Source organism: Toxorhynchites rutilus, chromosome 2 (assembly GCF_029784135.1).
Source record: "Toxorhynchites rutilus septentrionalis strain SRP chromosome 2, ASM2978413v1, whole genome shotgun sequence".
In the NCBI taxonomy this organism is placed as follows: domain Eukaryota; kingdom Metazoa; phylum Arthropoda; class Insecta; order Diptera; family Culicidae; genus Toxorhynchites; species Toxorhynchites rutilus.
Genome location: NC_073745.1, coordinates 306,175,808 through 306,203,285, shown reverse-complemented (window position 1 = coordinate 306,203,285; position 27,478 = coordinate 306,175,808). Strand labels below are relative to the sequence as shown.

Genomic DNA, 27,478 nt, shown 5'->3' with positions numbered 1-27,478 from the left:
ACGATGATTTTGGAGCAGAAACGGTTGCAAATTATTTTCAAATACCTTGATGCACTTCTTCCTGTTTAACTTCATCCTCTAAAATTCAGAGCCCTGAAATGATGTGGCCGAAAAATTCTGAGAAAATAAACTACAGTCAACTCTCCCTAACTCGATGTTCTGTATCTCGATATTTTCCCTAACTCGATGGATTGCATGGCACCTTCGATTTTACAAGCATTCTTCTCTCCATAACACGATACCTCCCTAACTCGATGCCTCTCTTACTCGATGTGTTTTGATTCTTTTTTCCATGGATTTTCACCTCCCTAACTCGATTGATTTTCGCGTACATGTTTTTGTGCGTTATTACCTCAGATTTCAATTGCCCTTGAAAGTGAAGACGGAGTGTTCGTGTCATCAAACAATTTCTTTTCAAGTATGGAAAACCACGAGAAACCTTTCAAGCGAACAATCAAAACGCTAACCATTGCGCAAGGTTTGAGCATCATCGAGCAGGTCGAAAAATATGGACGGAAGGGGCTGAAGCTGCAAATAATTTCAGTATTGCACAAAGTGTGGTATCAACACTACTCAAACTAAAGTAAAAATGGAATCGGAATGGAAAATTGTATCTAGACCAAAAGCATATAAGGTTGGTCAGAATCGAGAAGCTGGAGCGGTCAATGAATTTTTGTCTTGTCAAGCTAGACAAAATAATTTACCCCTCTTCTATTCTTCGGGATATGGCTTGAGAATTTGTCCAGAAACTGGGAAATCCTAACTTTAAAGCACAACCAACATGGACGGGAGTGATATTCCGCTGGCATAATTAATGTGTCGTGAGCGATGTCGACGGTACAATACCGTTCGATTGCTCAATGTCTTTTAATAATTAGTGCAAAAAGGACCAAAACGTGATTTGCTGTGATCTGATGCCAGATACCGATATACTGGAAAGTGTTGAAAAACCTGAGAAAAACGCTGAAGATAGTAGTTCTATTGAGATGTTAATTCGAACGTTTAATCAAACCTGAAGAATATGTCCGGAATATTGAAATCAACTGAAAATGTTCCTGTGAAACTATTCGAACATTTCTTTGTGATTGAACAGTTCCTGCGTGATCGTTACAATTCAGTTTGAGTAACATACTTAATCAATATTTTCTTTGTTAACCTAGTGCCTCATGCAAGTTGGACTCGATTATATACAAACTCGATTATATATGATTCGATTATGTAAAATTTAGGACTCGATTGTATACAGTTTGAAAAAAAAAGTTTTTTTTTAATAATTCAAATATGAATAATTTCAAGAAAAAAAAATAACCTTTCAGCATTAAGGTGAAATTGAATGAAAGCAACAAAATCGGAATACGTAGCATACTTTTCAATGTAGAGTCAGTTTGAGCCAACAGAATCCGAAACAAAGAAAAAGTTCTATAAGTCTGTCATCGTTGAAATTCTAACATATGCGTAGAAGGATTTTTTTCGTGAAATATAACCGTCTATCACCTCCTGAAAGATTCTGGAAAAAATATTTTTTTTATATGAGAAAGGTGTTTTTTCACTTTAAGGGAATGAATCAAAAATTCAAATTCATACCATAATTGGGACACTTACCCTAATATATGACAATTTGAGACATAAAAAAAATTAGGAAAAAATGTTCTGTATCTCGATGGTCCCTTTGGATATCGAGTTAGGGAGAGTTGACTGTATATGTTTAAAAGGTCAAGTAGGCAGTAGGAACTGATATCTAGAGATCTAGTTCTTCTGTCCATGTTTTCCTTGCCAACTGCGGAATTAGATCGATCAATGGAAATGGTACATCTTTACTCTCGATTTTTCATTCACCTTCCGTAACTACTGCGCGTATGCGTTCCACTCTATAATTCAGCTAGAATTTTCCTGCCACGTTATTCGGAACCTCGGGGAACGACTCGGAACCTTGGAGGTTGAAGTATGACAGGAAGAAGTGCATCAAACTACACCCAGGTTTTTTAACGCGTTTTTTTACGCGGATTTTCCAACTAACTCGTTTTTTTATGCGGATTTGTGTATACGGATGATATTTGTTTGACAAAAAATCTCTATGCCAGAACGTTCATCGAACCCGAAGTCCCCGGCATGATATATGTGCAAATAATACTAGAGAAACTAATAGGAGTACTGGTAAGTTTCTTCATTTATTTTCAAAAATTTCTTCATTTATTTTCAAATTTCTGCAAAAATGGTTACAAATTTAATATTCAATTGCCCATCGCTAGTCACAACTTTTGCCCATCTTTCTGGCAATTCTTTTCCTTCCTTTCGCGGAAATAATCGGCAAATTTGTCGGCTAACCACGAATCGATTCAATTTCTGACTTCACCAAAATTGGAGAGGTGCTGGTCAACCAGGCCATGTTGCATCGATCGAAAAAGTTAGTAATCGTACGGAGTAATGTCTGGAGAATACGACGGATGGGATAGGACCTCCCGTTTCAGCGTTTCCAAGTATGTTTTGACCGGTTTCGCGACATGCGGCCGAGCATTGTCGTGCTGCAAAATAACTTTATCGTGTCTTTGATCGTATTGTGGCCGTTTTTCCTTCAGTGCACGGCTCAAACGCATCAATTGTCGTCGGTAGAGGTCCTCCGTAATGGTTTCATTCGGTTTTAGCAGCTCATAGTACACCACACCCAGCTGGTCCCACCAAATATACAGCATAACTATCTGACCGTGAATATTCTGCGCGACCGTCGATGTTGATGCATGGCCGGGGTATCCATACGTTGCCCAACGTTTAAGATTGTCGTAATGGACCCACTTTTCATCGCCAGTAACGATTCGATGTGAAAAACCCTTTCTTTCATGCCGTTGGAGCAGTCGTTCGCACGTGAAAATACTGCGTTCGGCGTCTCGTGCCTCCAATTCATACGACACCCAATGTCCTATCTTTCGGATAGTTCCCATTGTTTTTGAACGATCGGATATGGTTTGCCTAGCTACTCCAAGTGTATCTGCTAATTCTTGTTGCGATTGTGACGGATCTTGATCGAGTAAAGCCTCCAATTTTTCATCTTCAAACTTTTTTGGCGGTCCGGAACGTTATTCGTCTTCCAAGTCAAAATTACCAGTTTTAAACCGTGCAAACCACGTTTGACACGCTCGCTCAGTTGAAGCATGGTCACCATAAACTTCCACCAAAATGCTATGACTTTCCGCAGCTTTTTTCTTCATATTGAAGCAATGAAGTAACATTCTCCGCAAAAACACTCTACACCTAATTATAATAATAACATTGTTGTAACAAAATAACATTCAAGAATCCTGACTTAATAAAATCAAGCATCGATGTTTGAGTATGATTTGTTTTTAATTTAATAATACATAATAGGAAATGCTCACAACAGTTGGGCATTATAACTCTGGTTTCGAAATTGTGTTAAGCGGTCGGTTTATTTGGCGTGGAATGTTTTAGTACCAATAGAAATAACTCGATCGCTCAAAGTTTGAGTAAATTTAGTGGGGAGATTCAATGTCATGATAAAAAAATATAAGCATTTTATATATTTTATTGATTTTTTTTGATTGATAATACGGAGTACTTAGTATGCACAGATAGTTTATGCAAATTCTTCATAATGCAGAATATATTCTATTTATTTTTTTAATATAGAGGTGAATGCATTTTTTTTAACTAGCAATATTTATTTAATGTGTCTACGTGGACATTGTCTATACCCCCTAAACTCTCACCGTGGACTATTCATAACACTTTGAGCCATTTTGTGGAAACGGAACGAATTAAATTACACATTGAATGCTTTGGTCGGTTTACACAAAGGGGGAGAGTATTTGTGTATGATTGAATTACGCATGAGCATTTATGATTTTTTGCATTGTCAATGATAGTGACGGTATAAATATAGAAACGCCTGTGGTTGCAGTTTGTATGTCCAGAAGGAGAGTTGCATTGACAATAAAGACACAAATTGATCAAAAATTGAATTTAACATTGAAAATTTTAAAATTCGAAATTTATTAGAATACTGTTGTGATACTCTTCAAAATATAGATATAAACTTTTAAAAAATGATGATATTTCGATACTTTGTGAAATCGTAACCTTATTTCTCGTCTCTACCGACGTAAAGTTGATTTTTCAATATCGTAAACTTGGATAAGATGCTCGATTCTTTCGAGGCTACTTCCAGTATTCTGCAACAAATGTGGAAGTCTGGGATTACAAAAATCACCGAAAGCGTCTTACCAACTCAATCCCACGAAAACACGGAATTGGTGCGACGGAAATATCGAATACCACGATTGAATTTGTTTGAGATGCGAGAAACCAGCTGAAGATGAAGACGTCCAGAAGAACACAAGGAGGGCGGCGTAAAAAGTCAATCTAGCACTAGTGAGTGCCAATAAATCGAAATCTAGAAAACCTAGGAAAACAGTGAAGAATTGGAGTTACAAGATTCATCATCAGAGCAAGGAAGTAGATGATCGGAAGAAATTACAACATTGTGTGGATGGGGCGAAAATCGAGAAGGTGAATTAATTAACGAAGTCTAAATATGTGGTATCAGATTCATTGGATAAATCATTGGAAACGATACGCGAAGGAGACGGTGCCGGTGGTTTTGATGCGCACTCTGGAGATGAGCGGGATCAGATGAGAGTTGTTTCCGAAGAGGAAAAACATGCAGAAAGTGACAATGATGACGATCAGGACGAACGCTTCGTTCTAATGCGACGGTCCATGCCGAACTCGAATCCATGTTCATATTTTAGTGGACGCAGGGGACAGCAAGGCGACGGTAGTATTTCCGCAATTCTAATAAGGTTTGCGTTAGTCGGAGCGAAGCCTTGGGCAGCTTTTCTAAGGTCGCGTTCAGAACTTGCGAACTCCAGGCAGCGGTTATCGGAACGAGACTAGCTAACACTACAAATAAATCGCTTTTCCTTCTAGTACGACTCCCGAGATTTTTTGTGCTATCTGCGATTCGACCACCGCCGTTGCAGCCAGTACGTTGCCGCAAGAGGGTCTAAGACTTAGACCTCTCTTAGACTCTGAGTGGTCCAAGTGGAACATTGCCAGGACACGGTATTTCTGAAAAGTCCGGAGCAAAGCTGGTCAGAAATGATACGCTCTCACTTTCGGTGCGCTACTGTGTTTCACCGAGAATCAAATAATAACACAACAATTGATTCAAAACAAAAACAAATAGTCAGGTGTGAAAGAAAGTCCTTTACAAAAGCTATTATAAAAAAGTGTTAAGCCTAATTATCCTTAATTTTATGTGAGTAAGCTAATACATCGATTGTGCTGTGTCTAAGGCTAAATCTAAATTTACAGCTAGGAATTATAAAGAGAACGAATATTACTCAATACTATCCCCACCACCTAACGAACTAACCAACGATACACTAAACGTAAGTTCTTTCTTGAATGGCGTTAACGTTCCCTGTGGAACTTTTTCCGTCTCAACGTATTCATTAACTAGCGTCGTTCATTAATACTTGGTTAACACGCCTTGAATGTAATCTAAAGTGGCAAGCTCTAGAATACGCGTGACCACAGTGCAAGCCGGAAGAATTTTCTTTGACGAAAAATCCCCCAACCAGAACGGGAATCGAACCCGAACACCCGGCATGATAGTGTGGGACGCTAACCACTCGGCCACGGGTGCACAAGTAAGCACGTAAGTTCTTTACTAAATCTAAATCTAACTGTGTTACAGAAAACTTAATGATAATCACCCCTATTCCGTATTTCGATCGATTCGAAATATTTCGAACGACTTGATAATATTCCATTCTGTATTCCGTTCGAGCTGTTTTTGCATTTCGTTCAATCTGTTTCTCTTCGAACATTAAATGGGCAAAACGTTCGAAACAGAGGATGCGAAATTATAACTCGAACGAAATGGAAATCCGTCGGAATACAGAATAGGGCTGAATGTATAGAAATCTTAAAACTACTATGTACAATAGAACTATTTTAATGTGCTGATTTATGTCTCTGGTAAGGATTTTCTAACGTCGTCGTCATTGCTATCACTATTGTATTGTGTGTTGAATAAACGTTTAAAAAATCGGAAAATTGTTTCTCTTTCGTTGCGGTTGCAACACGTGCTGTTCCACGGTAAGAACGAACGAACGTGATGAATTATAGAGGTTTTAAACTTTTCAGTTCATTCGCCTCTAAATGCCACGGCAAGAATGCTGAATAGTTTGTTATGGCGAGTAACTATTCGCGAAGAAGGCATCTAGTGGGGGTTACAGCATATGTGCAGCGCTTCGTGGAGAACTTTTCAGTCAAAGCGGGTTGACTACACGTAGCGGACCATAAACGAATAAGAAACTTCGTCGGGCTCAGAAATATCAGCGCAGCGGGACGATGTTTATGAAAAAAAGCAATAATTGTTGGAAAGCGTAAACAACGAAGGCGAATGGACGATACAGGTTTCAAAAGGGCAGTAAAATTCGCAAGCTGAACCCTTTATTGAACCGGGTAAACCTTTTGCAAATGAACAGCTGGGCCGCAAAATGAATGTTTATAACATTTCCAGATGATAGTGCTTTCCGATTTCCATTAAAGGTAACATCACCGGAAATATGCAATGGTCGCTAATGAAATACGTCGAAGATTTTATATTCCATTCTAAAACGAACGCTTTTTGAGATATCAAATTAATCAAATGGTGTCGGAAATGCAAAATCCGGTGACACAAGAAATGGCTGAGCTCCCTCAAGCCAGGTTGGCTGCAATCAGCAGATCATTCTCTCACGTCGGCGTAACTTTTTTCGGTGCAATTGAAGTCATTATGCGCCGTGAAGTAGTTAAGAAAACGTTGGAGTCTTGCTGGCGTGTCTAACGATCTGAGCTCTTCACATTGAGGTCGTCGACTCACTCAGTACGAATTCGTGTATTGTGACGTAGAATAATTTCATTGCTCGTCGAGGAACTCCAATCTGCTTCTTTAGCGATAAAGCGACAAATTCTGTTTGCGCATTCGATGAATTCCATCAGGCTGTATGGGCTTCGGACAAGCACCAGAAGCCCAAACAGTACACTATAGGTAAAACGACCTGGTTTTTCAAACCACCAGCAGCTCCATTTACAGCTGCCTGGCTTGCGTTTTCGTCTTTATCGAAGTGAACATGATATATGGCGTATTCTCAACTGAATCGAGCAATCACGAAACTGTAAGAGAACTGTGTTTAGTACAAAATATTATCATTCTAACGCCGCTTAGCATAATCCGATCGCATTTATACAACGCCAGATATCTATTACAACAATCATCTACAGTGGAAATGAAGTATTTATTTTTATACATCAAAGTTTGATATTTTGTAGGTATAGGTATATACAATTCTAGACTCGAGTATATACAGTTATTTTTTTTATTTTGCAAATATGACTAATCTAAAGCGAAAATGAAATATTTGAACGTTAAAGTGAAAAATAATTGGCTATTATGAGTACAGTGAATTGTTCAGAATGATATTGCAGCGAAATTAAAATACCCAGTCCGAAGGCATCCAATTTCCTGGTTTTTACATGACTCACAATAATTGTTGACGCTTAGAAATTGCGGCTTGAATCGCGTCCCATAGTTTTGCGAGCTCTTTTTGCTATTCAATTTTTTTCTGCCAAGTATTCGAGGTCTGTAATGTTGAACGAACGAGAGTTATGTCCACGAGTGAAAATAAACTAACACCGGAAAAACGTTTCAACAATGATTTTATTTGAACGATCTATATATGTCGGTAGTTTGAATTCAAGTGAAAAAGTCTAGTCAAATATGGCTGTTGCAGTAGCGCGTGTAGACCTTTGTAGACTTATATAGATAGGCACGAAGTATGCTGCGGTTGCAGCTGTCAATAGCAGCAAGTAAAACGAGGGGCTCGCACTGCTGTTCTCAACACTCCTCCTCAGGGTGAGTCCCATGAATAGGCCCAACCTCCATTCCGATCATGCTGGCAAACCTTTGCTGCTTCTGCACTCCTAGGGGCTTGGTAAGAATATCGGCAACCATAGTTTCGGTGGGACAATACTCCAAACGTATTTTCCCTAGACTGCAAAGATTCTTAACAAACTGCTCCCGCGTCTCGATGTGTTTGGATCTCCGTGTTGCTCGTTCAGCCTTGACGAAAGCAATGCAACTTTGGTTGTCTTCGTGTATAACAGTTGCACTAGCCTGACGTTGTCCGAAGTCCTGAAGTAACGATCGAAGCCAAATTGCCTCCTGACAACCCTCGCTCAAGGAAACGTATTCAGCCTCCATCGACGATAATGTCACGGATGACTGCTTCCTGCTCACCCACGAAATTGCTGCTCCGGCGTACAAGAAAGTGAATCCGGATGTCGACTTCCGGCTTTCGGCATCGCCCGCCCAGTCTGCGTCCGTGAATCCAATCAAATCACCAGCTCGTCCGTCGTAGCTCAACTTCCAGTGTTTTGTACCAAGCAAATATCGCACAACTCGTTTCGCTGCAGTCCAATCGATTTGCGTTGGACAACATACTCGACGTCCCAGAATAGAGGCGCTAATGGCTATGTCCGGTCGCGCGTGCACTGCTATATATAACAGAGCTCCAACCCAACTCCTGTACAACGACTCGACTTCTAGTTTTTCTCCGCTCTGCAGTTTCAGGAATCCTTCATCCATGGGCGTTTTAGCTGGCTTCGCTTCAGACATTCCAAAACGTGCGGCAAGTTTCTCGATGTAACCTCTTAGGCTGATGCTGTACTTGCCATCGATTCGTTCAATCTCCATGCCCAGAAAATATTTCAATTCTCCTAGACTGCTGATATCCAATTTACGTTTTAGCTCCTCAAAGATTGCGGCTGCCACTGATTTGTCCATACATCCAAGCACTATAGCATCGACGTACACAAGCAGATAAGCCAGAGTGTCGCCAACTGATTTTGTGTACAAGCAAGGATCAGCGAAGCTTTGCTTGAACCCTATACTCACAAGCACTTCATGCAGACGACGGTTCCTTGCCCGGGATCTCGAAACCTGGTGGCTGAAGCATGAACAGCTCCTCCTCAAGCTCACCATGCAAATACGCCGTCTTTACGTCCAGGTGTATAAGTGGCATATTCAGCTGACTCGCAATCGCTAACAGAGCACGGAAAGTTGTTTGGCTTGTAACTAGCGCAAAAACCTCCTCAAAGTCCACTCCATACGTCTGCGAAAATCCTTACGCCACTAGTCTAGCTTTGAACTTCACCTTGTTCCCATCAGCATCACGTTTGATTTTGTATACCCACTTACTGCCTATAGCTTTCCGGCCAGTAGGTAACTCCGTTAGATCCCACGTGTCATTTTTCGAATGACTAACTAGTTCCTCTCGCATAGCTTCAGCCCATTCGATTGATCTTGATGACTTCCTAGCTTCCCGTAGAGTCCGAGGCTCCTGGTCGATCTCAGCTAAACACGTCGCACTCATCTCATCCAACAATTGCTTCGGTGGTTGCCCTTTATTGGCTCGTTTCGACTGCCGAATTACAGGACTGAATCCTCCACAAACAGGCTTCTCCATTGAATATCCAAAAAACTCGCTCTCCGATGCACTGTCGTAGTTTGAAGTTTTCAACATTTCCGGCTCGACAGACTCCTCTTGGATGTCTTCCCGCTGCACGCTTCCAGCATCTGATGCTTCTTGCTGCACGCTTCCGTCAACTTCCAGAGTATCTTCCTGCTGCACGTTCCGATCGATTTCCAGAGTGATTTCCGATGTAATCGGCTGCTGAATTTCTCGCACCGATTCCTTCGTATCCATCTCCATCTCCAAAAACTTCGCATCTCGACTAATCTGCACCTTGTTAGTCGTTCGATCGAGGAAACGATAGGCCTTCTTGTTTTCAGCATATCCAACAAATGTCAGCTTGACCGCCTTGCTATCGAGCTTTCGTCTCTTCTCATCGGGGACACGAACCCATGCGCTAGAACCGAACACCCGCATGTGACTATAACTTGGCTTCTCCCCAAACCACAGCTCGAAGGGGGTGCACTCAACCGTTGAAGATGGCAATCGGTTGTATATGTAACAAGCAGTCATCACTGCCTCGTCCCAGTACTTCTTCTCTCCAAATTCGCATCCAGAAGCAAACAACGGGTCATTTTAATCAAGGTACGATTTGCTCTCTCGGATTTCCCATTTTTTTGCGGGCTGTATGGTGCAGTCTGCTGCAAAATAATCCCGTTCTCGTCCAAGAACGTCTTCAGCTTCGTACTTGAATATTCCCCGCCTCGATCAGCTCGCAGAATCTTTGACATTTTCCCGAACTGATTTTGCACAAGGCTCACGTAGTGGGGTATCTTCTCATATGCTTCCGATTTATTTTTCAACAAGTAGATGACTGTATTTGCTGAAATCGTCGATCAGGGTCAACACGTATCCGTTCCCGCTGGGAGTACGCACATCCATAGCTCCACACAGGTCGGAATGCACTAGATCTAATACAGCAGTTGATTTCGTCTTGGAAGCAGGAAACGGAGCCCTCCCAGCAGACACCGCACACAGATCGCACTCCACAGTCTCTCAGCTTCAAATCAGTTCCCATTTCCTCTCGTATGATCCGCTTCACAGTATCCGGATGACGATGTCCCAAGCGTCGATGCCATAAGTGCTGACACATATTAGAATGTCCAGCTGTGGAAAAAAGAGCATGCTGAACCGGCTGTTTCAAGCGATAAAGTTTCCCTTTCCGCTCGCCCACAGCGACTACTTTTTCGTTCCGTAGTATTTGGCATCCTCCGGGCTCAAAATACATATGATATCCTTCATCAACGATCCGGCTCACGGAAAGCAAGTTACCGGCCAGTCCAGGTACAAACAGTACATCTTTAATTGTAATCACTTTTGATTCACCATTTCCGCCAATCGCCGCTAGCTTACCGGTACCAATACCTTCCGCTGAAATTCGTTTTCCGTCCGCTAAGCACACGCTCTCGTTGGAGTCAGCCATTTCAGTTAGGTTGTTAGCGTCACCCGTCATATGCTTCGTGCAGCCGGAATCTAGGTACCAGCTCCGATCGGTTGATTCCCTCGTTGCACTCACGAAACACTTTTCTGCGATCGCCGAAAAACACACGTCCAAATATTCGTTCTTCGAATCTTCTGTCACTGACACTTTAGCCTTTTGATGCTAGTATTGTTTCACTGGCATTTCCTTTTCTTTCGTTTGCTTTTCTGCTTTGAGCTTAGGGCAGTCTCTTCGAAAATGTCCTTCCAGTTTACAAAAATGGCACAGCTTCTTCTTCTTACTATTGCTGTTGCCACCACCAGCAAACACTTTCAGCACTTTGTCCATCGGCTTGTTTTTTCTCCAATCATCGAGCAACTTCCCTTTCACATAATCCAGTTTCAGTTCTGCTGCGGTCTTGTTCTCCAGCGTTGTAATCAAAACGTCGTAGCTTGACGGAAGACTGGACAAAACGATGGCCACCAACCAGTGCTCCGGCATGTCTTCGCCCATCGCAATCAGCCGATGTGTCAGCTCAGCCATTTCCATCAAGTGATCAGCCATGTTTCCACTCTCCGCCAAATACAACGAAAAGATTTTCCGCAAAACATAGATTTTGTTGCACATTGAGTCACGCTCGTGATAGTTTCTCAACGCCTTCCACATATCGTTTGCCGTCGCGGCAGCCATCACATGACACAATTGGTCGTTCTCGAGCGCCAGACCAATGGAGGCTCGCGCAAGTCCATCCAGCTTTTTCCAAGCTTCTGTCACCGGCTCCGGCTTTGGCTGATTCACCACATCACTCAAACCTTCCTTCAACAACAGCAATTTCATCCGGAACTTCCAGCTGCTCCAGTTGAAGTTGTTCAGCTTCTCCATGGTAATTTTTGCATCCGCCATTTTGTTTTCAACCGGAACACTCGACACTGTGCAAACGAAACGTAAAAGTCTTGTTCTTTCTCACAACCGCGATTTAATTATTTCCACTCGCGCTGCGCTCACTGGGCCCATAACCTGTTGAACGAACGAGAGTTATATCCACGAGTGAAAATAAACTAACACCGGAAAAACGTTTCAACAATGATTTTATTTGAACGATCTATATATGTCGGTAGTTTGAATTCAAGTGAAAAAGTCTAGTCAAAAATGGCTGTTGCAGTAGCGCGTGTAAACCTTTGTAGACTTATATAGATAAGCACGAAGTATGCTGCGGTTGTAGCTGTCAATAGCAGCAAGTAAAACGAGGGGCTCGCACTGCTGTTCTCAACATGTAATTGCCATATAAGAAACAACACGAAATCAAACACGCTATACACGGCAGTACAAATCAATATTCCTCATTCTCCCGTAAAATACGAATCGATTTTATGCGTTTCCATCAAAATAACCTTTGTAATCTAACTTTCGATTTAGATTTTCTATCTAAATCTTTTAATTTGATCTAACTTTTATTTGATTTAATACTTTGTAATGTAACTAGATTCATTACTTGGTAATTATCTTATAATTAGCGTGTTTAAAGATACACAGATAAGAATTTCTTATTGAAAAATTCCGAGGCCTGAGGGGATTTAACCGATTTAGCCAGTATCCCATCACGTTTTGTATTATAACTGATTTCTTCAATTACTTGACCTCAAAAGATTGAAGATTGAGGGAAACGAGGATGATATTATTCAAACCACATCAATTCAAGGACGAATTTAATTCTAAATATAACTTAAAATTTTCGTCAGAATGTTACAAAATCTCGCAAGACAAGATTCAGAGGCACGGCTCTGCCTCGAAACGACTAGAACAGTCGTTATTCTGTTTCTATTGCGTCTTATAGTTTTAAAAAAGCCAATTTGCATAACATACACATAAAGTTTTGTTGCACTATATCTGCTTGACATTTGTATGGAGAAAAAAAGTTCGAACTGGAGTCTGTATACAAACACAAAAAACGACGTCTGAGGAGCAAAAAAGAAGCAGCATTCAACTTTGTTGTGCAATTATTATTGACTACGCATTTAGGAAGCGTATGCATGGAAATTCTCTTAGATTTGTTTGATATGCTATACATTACAATTCGCTAATCTCTAAACGGTTTCAATTCAGAAAAACTGGAAGAACCTTTTTCTCATACATTTATTCTGCGGATTGGTGTGCTATAATCCTACCCATATTTCGAACGCTTATAACTCTAACATTTCTTAACCGATCGGAAAGATGTTTGCATCAATTGATAGAAAATACGCGTCTATCGCAATTAATAAAATATTATTTTCCATGAGATGAACAATTGAATAACTGTAAAATGTCAAGCGTTATTTTAACGCCTTAACTGTCAAGTTTTGATTGGCCCGATTTACGGTTTCCCCAACACAGACTTCAAAATCGATGTACCTGAGGAAATGCGCTCTGCGAATATACATGCAAGTCGGGGGTATTTTTGTTTCCACCAAGCTGTGTTTCCCTAACACAGACTTCTAAATCAATGTGCCTGGGGGAATCCGCTTTGTAAAAAGATGTAAGTCGGGGGTATTTTTTGCCCACTGAGTTGTGTTTCACTAACACGAACTTCAAAATTAATGTACCTGCAAAAATACATGCAAGTCGGGGGTATTTTTTGGTGTTAAGTAGAGATGTCTAAATTTTTCGTTTATTCGATTATCGATTAATCGTGGGGCCAAATAATCGATTCATTCGAATAATTGTCTTTCAGAATTCGATTAATCGAGCGAATATTTATTTCTTGTAATCGAGATGAACAGACATTTATAATAAAAAAAATTATGCAGAATAGTAGTTTTTGAATGGTAATTCAGTAGATTGATAAATTTACCATTTCGTGATTTTTTTGCGGGCGATTGAAAAAAGAGCACATCATGTAAATGATGCAAAATATTTTAATTGCACCAACATACAATTTTTTGTGTTCAAAACTACCTGTTCTTCGAATGTTGTTGAAATAGCAGATTTATTTGAAAATTTCTACTTGGTCCCTATAACTACTAGTTCAAAAGAAGTATTTTTGTAGAATCATTGACCACTATTATTTTCCTTGGCACTCTGAATTTGAATACTACCACTTTCGTACGGGAGATTAGATCACATCCTTCTATTCCGCTATTTACTCCTGCAGACGCTGATCCTTCTCCCCAGTCTTCTCCACCATCAGGGAATTATTTTTATGCTTCTTACGGTTGAAGGTTTGGTGGTTTAGCATAATCGATGAATTTCGACAAACAAAGTTTAAATTTTGCACTGTATTTTTTGAAAAAAATTGTTTCCTTTTTCATTAATCGCGATTACTGTGATAATTATTCGATGTATTCATATTTTGATTTTTCATTATTCGATACAAAATTACTCGGATAAAATTGCAGATATTCGATTATTTGAATTAATCGAACGATTAACCGACGTCTCTAGTGTTGAGTACTTTTGCACTCGCTTGTCGTTGTGCAGACCGGAATATAGTTCCCTAAAACGTACTTTCAAACTGAGAAACCAGGGAAAATCGTCATTTCAGATACTAGAGGTGAATGAACTTTCGCGGTTTGAGAACCGTTTGATCGTTTGACAATTATTCCGTTCACATATTTTGGTGTCCCGGGCATCATGTCAAACGTAAAAGGAGTTCATCAAATTTATTTGTAACGAAGAACATAATCTATTACAAAAATTTCCATGCATTCTAAAATAATATTCGAAGTGGTAAACAAGTGGATTGCATAATATAATTGCGTAGTTCTTATAATTAGCGTGTTTAAAGATACACAGATAAGAATTTCTTATTGAAAAATTCCGAGGCCTGAGGGGATTTAACCGATTTAGCCAGTATCCCATCACGTTTTGTATTATAACTGATTTCGTTAATTACTTGACCTCAAAAGATTGAAGATTGAGGGAAACGAGGATGATATTATTCAAATCACATCAATTCAAGGACGAATTTAATTCTAAATATAACTTAAAATTTTCGTCAGAATGTTACAAAATCTCGCAAGACAAGATTCAGAGGCACGGCTCTGCCTCGAAACGACTAGAACAGTCGTTATTCTGTTTCTATTGCGTCTTATAGTTTAAAAAAGGCCAATTTGCATAACATACACATAAAGTTTTGTTGCACTATATCTGCTTGACATTTGTATGGAGAAAAAAAATTCGAACTGGAGTCTGTATACAAACACAAAAAACGACGTCTGAGGAGCAAAAAAGAAGCAGCATTCAACTTTGTTGTGCAATTATTATTGACTACGCATTTAGGAAGCGTATGCATGTCCTTGGAAATAATGCCTGGCGTTGCAGTAAACAAGTGTTATTTATTTATCTAAGTCGGCATTTTCAAAATAGCACACTGAATACGCAAGCTCGCCGTAAACATTCTCTAAACGATCTCACGTCGCTGATCTCGCTCCTGATCTAATGCGAGACGCGCCTTCACAAGGCGAACCAATCAGAAGCGAGGTCTAGGAGTGGCGCCATCGTCACAGCCGCATGGTGCGTCGCAGTGGCGACCTGTTACGGCTAGAAAAAATTTCTCACCGCCCCCCGTTCATCTCTACTCTATGTTGACTGCATCGTCGTCATCGTGTGACGTCGTTTAGAGGTGTAAACAAGTTGCTTATCAGGTATTCCGTCGAGCGGACGATTGTAACGGCAACATAGTCGCTATATACAACCAGACGCAAACCGCTGCACAGATAGTAAAGTATATAAAACACATTCATGCATCGGACAAACCGATTGATAGTTTGAACTATTCAAACACTTCTAACTTAGCATTTGAGACAGTGAAATAGTACTCATAACACTCAATACTAAATTCTCACAGCTGAAATAGAAAAGCCGCCAGGGTGGTAGATTTTGTGATCATTTCGTAACATGTGCAACAATGTTCTCCTACTAGCAAGTGTCTTGCTTCAGCTTCAGTAGACTAAGATCATGTGTTTACAATTTTGTACTTGTACACTTTTTGTTCAAAAACTAGATACAAATGAATTAATGAAAAAATGGGCAGACTATCATACGAGCCTGGTGTTTTGCTTAGCACGCGCGTCGGACATTGTACGATTGTATATAAGAATCACCTGTTTCAACTACTCTACCAATACTTTCTCGCTATGTATACACAACACCGATACACTCAGACCAACAGTAGTAAAATAGATGCTATTCAACTGAATTGCCAGAAAAAAGCAGACTGAAAAAACGAAATATTTTTTTTTACCAAACTAATCATTCTGGCTATTTTAGCTCATATATTCAAAATCTAATAAGTTGAATTAAGCCATAGCTGAACGTTGGAGAGGCCTACAGTTATAATAATCCAAAAGATTAGCTGCAAAATTACCATATTCCGGATAGTAGCTTCTCACATTGTAATATAGAAAAAATACAAACATCTTGATTGCTCTACAGTATTATTTCTTATTAGAATTAGCGTAAGACTGAATCCACAAACATTAAACTTCAAGTTGGAAAGCTTGATATTGGGAGGTCCCCCAGACGGGATCAATTTATCGATTTTTCATCGTGACCATCAAATCCGAGCACATTTCAGAATACATACCTATGAAATTGGAAGAACACGTTTCACTGAGCTCGATATCAAATGTAAAACACACTAGATTGCAGCAAATAGGTAGTTTGGATCGTCAGTCTCACTGTATAATTCACTAATTTTTCACTTTTCTTCCAGTTCCATTCAAACTGCAGCAAGAGCAGGACTTTGAACTGAACAAAAGATGACAGCTGACTAATCATCTCCCCGTCTGTAGGCCTGGAGTATTATGAGAGGTGGGCACTCAATTGAACGTATAGTGGTGTGTGTTGGGGACAATGTTAGGTATGTTTTGTCATAGGTTTTGAGCTGAAGAAAATTTATGCGACAAAATAAGAAACTAGGAATTGAGTCTGAAGAATACAGAAGAAGCGGTAGCAGATTCTATTTCAGTGTTTGGATGGCGTCCAAAACACTCACGTAACGAAGCGTTGTCGTGCTGTAATTTTACTCATGTCCCATATATAAAGTGACCATATGACCAGAGGTCTAACGCGGGACACCAACAAAAAAAAAACAACGTTGTGTATATAAGTTATGTAAACATGAGCTGTAAAAATATACAAAAATAATTTAACCAGTCTCGTTTATTCGTGAAGTTTTTGGCATGACAAATAATGTGATAAGCTCCAAAAAACCTTCAGTATAAATATATTTTTCTCCAAGATCCATCAGTTCATTTTGTACATTTAATGGTACAAACTGATTACTTACGCTTTCACGGTGCTTAAACCAGAGATCGTCAATATCAGATGCAACTTACAACTGATTGTAATATTGCCACTCTCAACATCCATCAGTATGGAAAACTGCAGCCTAACAACCACATTTCAGATCACTTATCTTCAAAAAAAGTCTCAAAGAACTCTGGGTCTGTTATCAATAGACAAAACACTGGATTTCAATGGTTAAAACGTTTTGAAAACTCGATTACCCAGAATTTTCATATACTCCACCTCTATTTCCTCATGAAAATCTTTCAGCGTCGACAGTTTAAATATTCAAATGACTGTGAATCTTGATAATTATACGGGAAGTTGATCCGCAGCCGCCTGAATTGTGTTGCTGAAGATATAAGCAACGCGTCCTACAACTATTTTCGGTATTTAAGTTGATCCTTAAGCTTGTCATAGACGTCTTGGCCTTCCCTAAGAAGGCCACCAAAGTTCGTGTTCGTATTATCTGCCGAATATGCAGAGCAATGTGCATATGATATTTGATAAAAAAATTCAAAAATTGATGTCGCGATGATTTCGGACGTATGTTTTTTTTAATGGTTGTAGTCAAAAACAGAGGAAGAAGTTTTGACGTAGAACTACGTTTTTCAGGAAGGGTGCCAAATCAGAATACAGGTCACGTTTTTATGAAATAAAGTTAACGTTAATAACTACTTTCACTGTGAACGAATTCTCATGATTTGCATACCAATCGAATCGGAAATTCTCTTAGATTTGTTTGATATGCTATACATTACAATTCGCTAATCTCTAAACGGTTTCAATTCAGAAAAACTGGAAGAACCTTTTTCCCATACATTTATTCTGCGGATTGGTGTGCTAATCCTACCCATATTTCGAATGCTTATAACTCTAACATTTCTTAACCGATTGGAAAGATGTTTGCATCAATTGATAGGAAATACGCGTCTATCGCAATTAATAAAATATTATTTTCCATAAGATGAACAATTGAATAACTGTAAAATGTCAAGCGTTATTTCAACGCCTTAACTGTCAAGTTCTGATTGGCCCGATTTACGGTTTCCCCAACACAGACTTCAAAATCGATGTACCTGAGGAAATACGCTCTGCGAATATACATGCAAGTCGGGGGTATTTTTGTTTCCACCAAGCTGTGTTTCCCTAACACAGACTTCTAAATCAATGTGCCTGGGGGAATCCGCTTTGTAAAAAGATGTAAGTCGGGGGTATTTTTTGCCCACTGAGTTGTGTTTCCTTAACACGAACTTCAAAATTAATGTGCAACATGCAAGTCGGGGGTATTTTTTGGTGTTAAGTAGAGATGTCTAAATTTTTCGTTTATTCGATTATCGATTAATCGTGGGGCCAAATAATCGATTCATTCGAATAATTGTCTTTCAGAATTCGACTAATCGAGCGAATATTTATTTCTTGTAATCGAGATGAAAAAAGAGCACATCATGCAAATGATGCAAAATATTTTAATTGCACCAACATACAATTTTTTGTGTTCAAAACTACCTGTTCTTCGAATGTTGTTGAAATAGCAGATTTATTTGAAAATTTCTACTTGGTCCCTATAACTACTAGTTCAAAAGAAGTATTTTTGTAGAATCATTGACCACTATTATTTTCCTTGGCACTCTGAATTTGAATACTACCACTTTAGTACGGGAGATTAGATCACATCCTTCTATTCCGCTATTTACTCCTGCAGACGCTGAATTCTTCTCCCCAGTCTTCTCCACCATCAGGGAATTATTTTTATGCTTCTTACGGTTGAAGGTTTGGTGGTTTAGCATAATCGATGAATTTCGACAAACAAAGTTTAAATTTTGCACTGTATTTTTTGAAAAAAAATTGTTTCCTTTTTCATTGATCGCGATTACTGTGATAATTATTCGATGTATTCATATTTTGATTTTTCATTATTCGATACAAAATTACTCGGATAAAATTGCAGATATTCGATTATTTGAATTAATCGAACGATTAACCGACGTCTCTAGTGTTGAGTACTTTTGCACTCGCTTGTCGTTGTGCAGACCGGAATATATTTCCCTAAAACGTACTTTCAAACTGAGAAACCAGGGAAAATCGTCATTTCAGATACTAGTGGTGAATGAACTTTCGCGGTTTGAGAACCGTTTGATCGTTTGACAATTCTTCCGTTCATATATTTTGGTGTCCCGGGCATCATGTCAAACGTAAAAGGAGTTCATCAAATTTATTTGTAACGAAGAACATAATATATTACAAAAATTTCCATGCATTCTAAAATAATATTCGAAGTGGTAAACAAGTGGATTGCACAATATAATTGCGTAGTTGTACGTTGAAAATATGCGGTCGTGTCCTAGATACAACTCCTTACAATTTTTTGTCTTGATGAGTCAAAGCATCGGAAAAAAATACGAGATAGCCCAACAGAACACTGAATCAGAACATTCGTTTCAATCGGTTACGATTCCCACACAGATCACGAAAGAATTTTGGAAAAAAAAACAACGTTGTGTATATAAGTTATGTAAACATGAGCTGTAAAAATATACAGAAATAATTTAACCAGTCTCGTTTATTCGTGAAGTTTTTGGCATGACAAATAATGTGATAAGCTCCAAAAAACCTTCAGTATAAATATATTTTTCTCCAAGATCCATCAGTTCATTTTGTACATTTAATGGTACAAACTGATTACTTACGCTTTCACGGTGCTTAAACCAGAGATCGTCAATATCAGATGCAACTTACAACTGATTGTAATATTGCCACTCTCAACATCCATCAGTATGGAAAACTGCAGCCTAACAACCACATTTCAGATCACTTATCTTCAAAAAAAGTCTCAAAGAACTCTGGGTCTGTTATCAATAGACAAAACACTGGATTTCAATGGTTAAAATGTTTTGAAAACTCGATTACCCAGAATTTTCATATACTCCACCTCTATTTCCTCATGAAAATCTTTCAGCGTCGACAGTTTAAATATTCAAATGACTGTGAATCTTGATAATTATACGGGAAGTTGATCCGCAGCCGCCTGAATTGTGTTGCTGAAGATATAAGCAACGCGTCCTACAACTATTTTCGGTATTTAAGTTGATCCTTAAGCTTGTCATAGACGTCTTGGCCTTCCCTAAGAAAGCCACCAAAGTTCGTGTTCGTATTATCTGCCGAATATGCAGAGCAATGTGCATATGATATTTGATAAAAAAATTCAAAAATTGATGTCGCGATGATTTCGGACGTATGTTTTTTTTAATGGTTGTAGTCAAAAACAGAGGAAGAAGTTTTGACGTAGAACTACGTTTTTCAGGAAGGGTGCCAAATCAGAATACAGGTCACGTTTTTATGAAATAAAGTTAACGTTAATAACTACTTTCACTGTGAACGAATTCTCATGATTTGCATACCAATCGAATCGGAAATTCTCTTAGATTTGTTTGATATGCTATACATTACAATTCGCTAATCTCTAAACGGTTTCAATTCAGAAAAACTGGAAGAACCTTTTTCCCATACATTTATTCTGCGGATTGGTGTGCTAATCCTACCCATATTTCGAATGCTTATAACTCTAACATCTCTTAACCGATTGGAAAGATGTTTGCATCAATTGATAGGAAATACGCGTCTATCGCAATTAATAAAATATTATTTTCCATAAGATGAACAATTGAATAACTGTAAAATGTCAAGCGTTATTTCAACGCCTTAACTGTCAAGTTCTGATTGGCCCGATTTACGGTTTCCCCAACACAGACTTCAAAATCGATGTACCTGAGGAAATACGCTCTGCGAATATACATGCAAGTCGGGGGTATTTTTGTTTCCACCAAGCTGTGTTTCCCTAACACAGACTTCTAAATCAATGTGCCTGGGGGAATCCGCTTTGTAAAAAGATGTAAGTCGGGGGTATTTTTTGCCCACTGAGTTGTGTTTCCTTAACACGAACTTCAAAATTAATGTGCAACATGCAAGTCGGGGGTATTTTTTGGTGTTAAGTAGAGATGTCTAAATTTTTCGTTTATTCGATTATCGATTAATCGTGGGGCCAAATAATCGATTCATTCGAATAATTGTCTTTCAGAATTCGATTAATCGAGCGAATATTTATTTCTTGTAATCGAGATGAACAGACATTTATAATAAAAAAAAAATTATGCAGAATATGCAGAATAGTAGTTTTTGAATGGTAATTCAGTAGATTGATAAATTTACCATTTCGTGATTTTTTTTGCGGGCGATTGAAAAAAGAGCACATCATGCAAATGATGCAAAATATTTTAATTGCACCAACATACAATTTTTTGTGTTCAAAACTACCTGTTCTTCGAATGTTGTTGAAATAGCAGATTTATTTGAAAATTTCTACTTGGTCCCTATAACTACTAGTTCAAAAGAAGTATTTTTGTAGAATCATTGACCACTATTATTTTCCTTGGCACTCTGAATTTGAATACTACCACTTTAGTACGGGAGATTAGATCACATCCTTCTATTCCGCTATTTACTCCTGCAGACGCTGAATTCTTCTCCCCAGTCTTCTCCACCATCAGGGAATTATTTTTATGCTTCTTACGGTTGAAGGTTTGGTGGTTTAGCATAATCGATGAATTTCGACAAAGTTTAAATTTTGCACTGTATTTTTTGAAAAAAAATGTTTCCTTTTTCATTGATCGCGATTACTGTGATAATTATTCGATGTATTCATATTTTGATTTTTCATTATTCGATACAAAATTACTCGGATAAAATTGCAGATATTCGATTATTTGAATTAATCGAACGATTAACCGACGTCTCTAGTGTTGAGTACTTTTGCACTCGCTTGTCATTGTGCAGACCGGAATATATTTCCCTAAAACGTACTTTCAAACTGAGAAACCAGGGAAAATCGTCATTTCAGATACTAGTGGTGAATGAACTTTCGCGGTTTGAGAACCGTTTGATCGTTTGACAATTCTTCCGTTCATATATTTTGGTGTCCCGGGCATCATGTCAAACGTAAAATGAGTTCATCAAATTTATTTGTAACGAAGAACATAATATATTACAAAAATTTCCATGCATTCTAAAATAATATTCGAAGTGGTAAACAAGTGGATTGCACAATATAATTGCGTAGTTGTACGTTGAAAATATGCGGTCGTGTCCTAGATACAACTCCTTACAATTTTTTGTCTTGATGAGTCAAAGCATCGGACAAAAATACGAGATAGCCCAACAGAACACTGAATCAGAACATTCGTTTCAATCGGTTACGATTCCCACACAGATCACGAAAGAATTTTGGCTCATAGAGAAAACGATCTAGAACTAGCGACTAACTAAGTTTTGACAAACGCGGGACGTTTCGCGGGACGTAATCTGACGCGGGACACTTTGCTGAAACGCGGGACTGTCCCACGAAAAGTGGGACGTCTGGTCAGTTTACCCATATATGCCTCTTTCTCTATTTTGACTGTTTTTCAGACAATAGGCCGTATGAATAAAAAACAAGTATTTACTTATTCTGCCCGTTTCCAAGTAAAGTAAACTTTCCTAGTATTTACTTGAATCCGTATGAATAAAAGCTAACTTTACTAATTTCATTTTAAGGCATGTTCGAATTCGAACATAGTTTTCACTTTGTCAGACATCTGTCAACTGATTGTTTAGGTTTTGTTTCAAAACGTTTTTTTTTTTGGTCAAAGCGTGTATTCGCGATGACAAAGGAATAGTGCCGACGTCTGGTGGCGGCCTTCAAATAGGGACTATAATTTGGGTCCCAATCTCGTTAGTGTGATACCTATCAGAAGCCAGTTTTCAAATGTTAAAAATGCTATTTAATTACTTAACACTTATTTCCGACTTTTATTTAACCCTTTGACTATACATTTCCAACATTGTTACTGAAACTTTTCATTATAATATGAAGTTGTCCTTCAAAAAAAATGTTCGTATAAGATTTTTTCACCATCTGCAAAAAATTGTTTTTCATTTAAACAGAATGGTAATTTGGTACGGAAAGGTTAATATTTATTCATAATTTTAATTTTAAAAACGTGTTCATTTCACCTGAAAATCAATCAATTTTTTTACGCTCCCCTAAACTAATAAACGAACTTGTTTAACTTTAAGCGCAAGATAGCAGCATTAAACATAAATTGGATATATCATCAAAACGAATAAAAATGTTTTCAGATCCAAAGTATGGTAATGAGCACACTTGATAATTACGAAGTAAATACTTCATAAATGCTGTTTTATTCATACGAAATCAGCTAAACATACATTTTGGAAAAGTGAATACTTAGTTGTTACTTTTATTCATGCCAAAAAGAAAAAACTCAATCTCACTGCTCGACTGCTCGATTGAAGTAAAGTAAAGCTGAACTTTGTTTTTATTCGTATGGCCTAACGTATGGTTTAGAATAATTAAATGTAATCAGTATATACGTCCTGAGACGAGACTAGTCAATAGAGGGGTCGATTCCGGACCAGTTTTCGAAAACAAGAATGTTTTCATTTTTTATTCTTCTATGAGAGAAAATTACGGCAGAATCTGTTGTGATAGCGGCTATGGAATCGGAGTCGGATTCGGAAGGAATTTCATTATACTAGAAGTCGGAAGCGGAGTCTGTTCCACTGGAATGATTGAGCTTTGACTCTCATTTCATAGCCATAAACCCATGATTCGTCACCAGTTATGGCCCTCTGGAGTGAATTTAGTAATGTTGATGTGATGATGTTTTTGTTCGAAATTGAGTAATTTTGTTACGAAATTAGCGGCGATCCGTCTCATGCCCAAATCCCTGGTGAACATCAATTGGCGATCTAACGTACAAATCTACACCTAGGCGGCGCTGCGGTGAAAGTGATGATGGTTTTAAATTTTGCCATGTGAGCTTATGGAAGGTTTGTAGTTCTTTCCATAAATTACAATGTTATAATCATAAAAGATAATTTGATTGCGATGAGTTTGTAAGAAATTTATATATAACATGTTATTTATTTACCTCTTTCAGTAGTGAAAACTATAAAAATGTTGACAATGGTTGAATTAAAGAAGGAAATTCGAGAGCACAAGTAGAAAAATGCACGATTCCTGCATGTGAGAACTACCTTGGAAAGCCCGGAAGTAAAATATACGTGATTTGTTTTTGAGTTTTAGGTTACATTAGCATCATTTTCTTAGTTCAAAAACAAAATCCAGATGTCTCACCGATCGTTTACATTTTGCGTTAGATCGCCATTAGCATGAGCCAATCGATATGGTTACGTCATCAGCATCTTCTCGTACGGTTATTCTGTTGTTGACACTTATTTTTATTTTTCCCCTAAAATTTGATACAGATTCCAGGACCCATTTTTGGAATATGCAAAAATTGGAGACGAGCCAGAACGCGTGCAAGCAAAGCAGCTGTTAAAAATGAATTGAACTTTCAACCAACATGACGTCAGAAAAAAATCGAAAATCGCATATACGTAATCCGTGGAAACTCAAAAGTCGCGATACTTTTTTAATAAATCTCGTATGCATTACCAGAATTCCTGAACCTCACTGACAATTCAGATGTTAACACTTTTTGAACATAGGTAGCCAGATAAACAGTGCCACAGGAACACTCAAGATGGACAAACATTCAAAATATCGTGAAAATTTATTACAGATTTTATTTATTCATGAATAAATATAAATGTATAAAAAAAATATCGTTAACACCCCCCTCACCGAGGACAGGCATGGACAATTTTGTAACCCGTTTCCCCCATAAAGTTGTCCACGTGGTATGTGGACAGCCCCTAATTATATATGTACCATTTTGTTCCACAATCTTTCACGTAGCTTAAACATTCAATCCTCCCAGAATTTGTTTGGTTTCGGGCCGAGTGTTTTTTTTAATATTATTCAAAGTGTCTATGTTCTTGCTATTAAGAGATTTTTGCACAACTGGGATAGCACATTACAGCCAAACTGTAAAATTTGCTGTCGGGCTGTCAAAGGAACATGAAGTCCGGCATTGCCCTGACTGAACACGACGCTTTTCCTATTGGCTAATTCTAGACGTTGTCGTTACCTTTGATTCGCGAGCAGTACTTGTTCGAATTTATCGGAGGTAACGACCGGTGGTTCATTTCGCTTATTTAAAATCGCTCAACAATGTTGTAAATAATCCTTTCTTCATCACCCGTCACGATTTGTGTTTGCGTTTCTGAAGTGCGTTTATACGTAGTCCATTCAATGTTTTTCGGTTATAACATGTCAGATGCCAATGAACGGTCGTTTTAGAACTTTCCCAACAACTCTATAATTTGTGAATTATCTGAAAAATCTCATTTGTCTAATTTTGTCGAGTACGGCCGTTTTTGATGATGAATTTATGATTTTTGAACAATTTAACAAGTTTTTTGGGTGATCTTTCTAAGATTTTTTTTGAACGGCATTTCTATTTTAAGGCTATATATACAGCCATTCCATGTGAAACCGATATAGTGGTTCTCAGATTCTCGTCAAATGTGGTAATTTTGTTCTTTATCGCAAAACATTAGACCCGCATTTTTTTAATTTTTTTTTTCTATTAGGGTGCCCATTTCCATTTTAGGGTGGTCCGAAAACTCCATTTTGACGTAGGACTACGTCTAACCGGAAGATATAGGGGGTGAAATGGAAATCTAGGCACTGAACAAGTAGGAAAAAATGCAAGATTTGGAACGCTTATAACTCGAGCATTTCTCAATAGATCGCAAAGGTTTTTGCATCAATTGATAGGAAATATATCCACGCATCTATCATAACGAATAATATTTCATTTTTCTTGAGATAAATAATTGAATAATTGTGAAATATCAAGCATTGTCAAAATGCACTATGTGCCCATTTTTGATTGGTCCATTTTGTGCTTCTCAAATCGTACCGACCAGAACGGGCAACCAGAGCAGCAGCGAAATACAATGAAGCACGATTGGAAAGGAAAAAGAAAAAAATAAACGAAACATTGGTCGCAGTCTCACATGCGTAATTCTCGAGCCAGCCAGTCAGCTTAAAAATCCCCGCTCCGCTGCCGTAACGATCATTCTTTGTGTGGACACCGACTGGACAACATCATTGCTGGACGGGCTGGACGGCGAGGGATCGAGTGCCTTTCTCAAGGCAAGAGGGTGGAGGTGGTAGCGCTGGAGTAGAATAGAGTAGAGTTTTCAAAGGACCTTTCTCAAGGTTAGAGACGAATGAACTGCAAAAGTTTAAAGTCTCTATAATACAAGACCTTCCTTCCGTAACGATCATTCTCATTCAAACCGTACACCACATCGGTTCGCATCACAACAAATCAACAAACCAACCCAAGCAGCCATGTCTGGACATGGTAAAAGTGAAGGAAAAGTGAAGGGAAAGGCAAAATCCCGCTCGAACCGTGTTGATCTGGAGTTCCCCGCAAGGGTAGCTAGGCCGAGCGCGTTAGTATCAGTGCACCAGTCCACCTAGCCGGCGTTATATAGTTTCGGCCGCCGAAGTGATCGAGTTAGCTGGCAAAGCTGCTCGCGACGATAAGAAAACCCGCATTCGGAACAGAACACATTCGGGTCGGTGGACATCAAGACAACAGGCAGTTGCAGCGAGTGGCGAGTGGCAAACGCAATCGCAGAACGGCATCAGGTAGCAGAAGAAAAAAGTTTGTTCTTTATACAAACTGCTTTGGTGGCAAATCCAGAACAAGGCGGCATCGAGGGCGTTCGAAATGGTTTTTTTCAAAACCACGAGTACTAAGTTTTCTAAATTGGAACCATTCCATAAAACAAGGCGCTTTTCAGGGCCATTAAACCTTCCAAAAAAGAGTTTGGGAAATACAGTTCAATGCTTTCTAAAACATTATCCAAAATAATAATAAAACACAAATTGATTTTTTCATAAGTTGTTCTGAGCTTATTGATTTTCATCAATTCTTAAATTGCTTCTAGATTGAAAGTACAGTAATTTACTCTTATCTCGACATTTAGCTAATTGGACGGACCTGTAATGTGACATATTTAGTTGGACATTTTTGTAAACATAGAGTTCGGGGTCCAAATTATGACCCCACATTGAAAGTCGACACTGTACCGCTGTCATCGCAAATGTTCAATTACAGGTTAAAATTACCTCCAATCCGATACTGAGTGGTGGTAATGCGACGTGCCATTGAATGTAATTTACTGTAAAATATGTCACAAGCTGGATGGGAAGAAATTTTCCAACTGTGAAAGCTGTGGCGAGTGGCAAATGCAATCGCTAAACAGAAAGGTT

At 38.6% G+C, this 27,478-nt stretch overlaps 1 protein-coding gene and 1 long non-coding RNA gene across 3 annotated transcripts in view; one reads left to right on the top strand and one right to left on the bottom strand.

The window, feature by feature from the left end:
* The window catches only part of LOC129764901 (phosphatidate phosphatase LPIN2), a 37,181-nt gene extending 20,476 nt beyond the window's left edge, over positions 1-16,705 (bottom strand). For both annotated transcript variants that reach the window (XR_008741285.1, XM_055764534.1), the window contains exon 1: positions 16,520-16,705. The gene's annotated coding sequence lies outside the window, so the exon portion shown is untranslated. The remainder of the gene's footprint in view (positions 1-16,519) is intronic.
* On the top strand, positions 15,774-17,011 carry LOC129764902 (uncharacterized). Its single transcript, XR_008741286.1, has 3 exons — positions 15,774-16,328; positions 16,385-16,591; positions 16,649-17,011. It is a non-coding gene; the product is annotated as an uncharacterized LOC129764902 (long non-coding RNA).
* Positions 17,012-27,478: the final 10,467 nt, after the last annotated feature.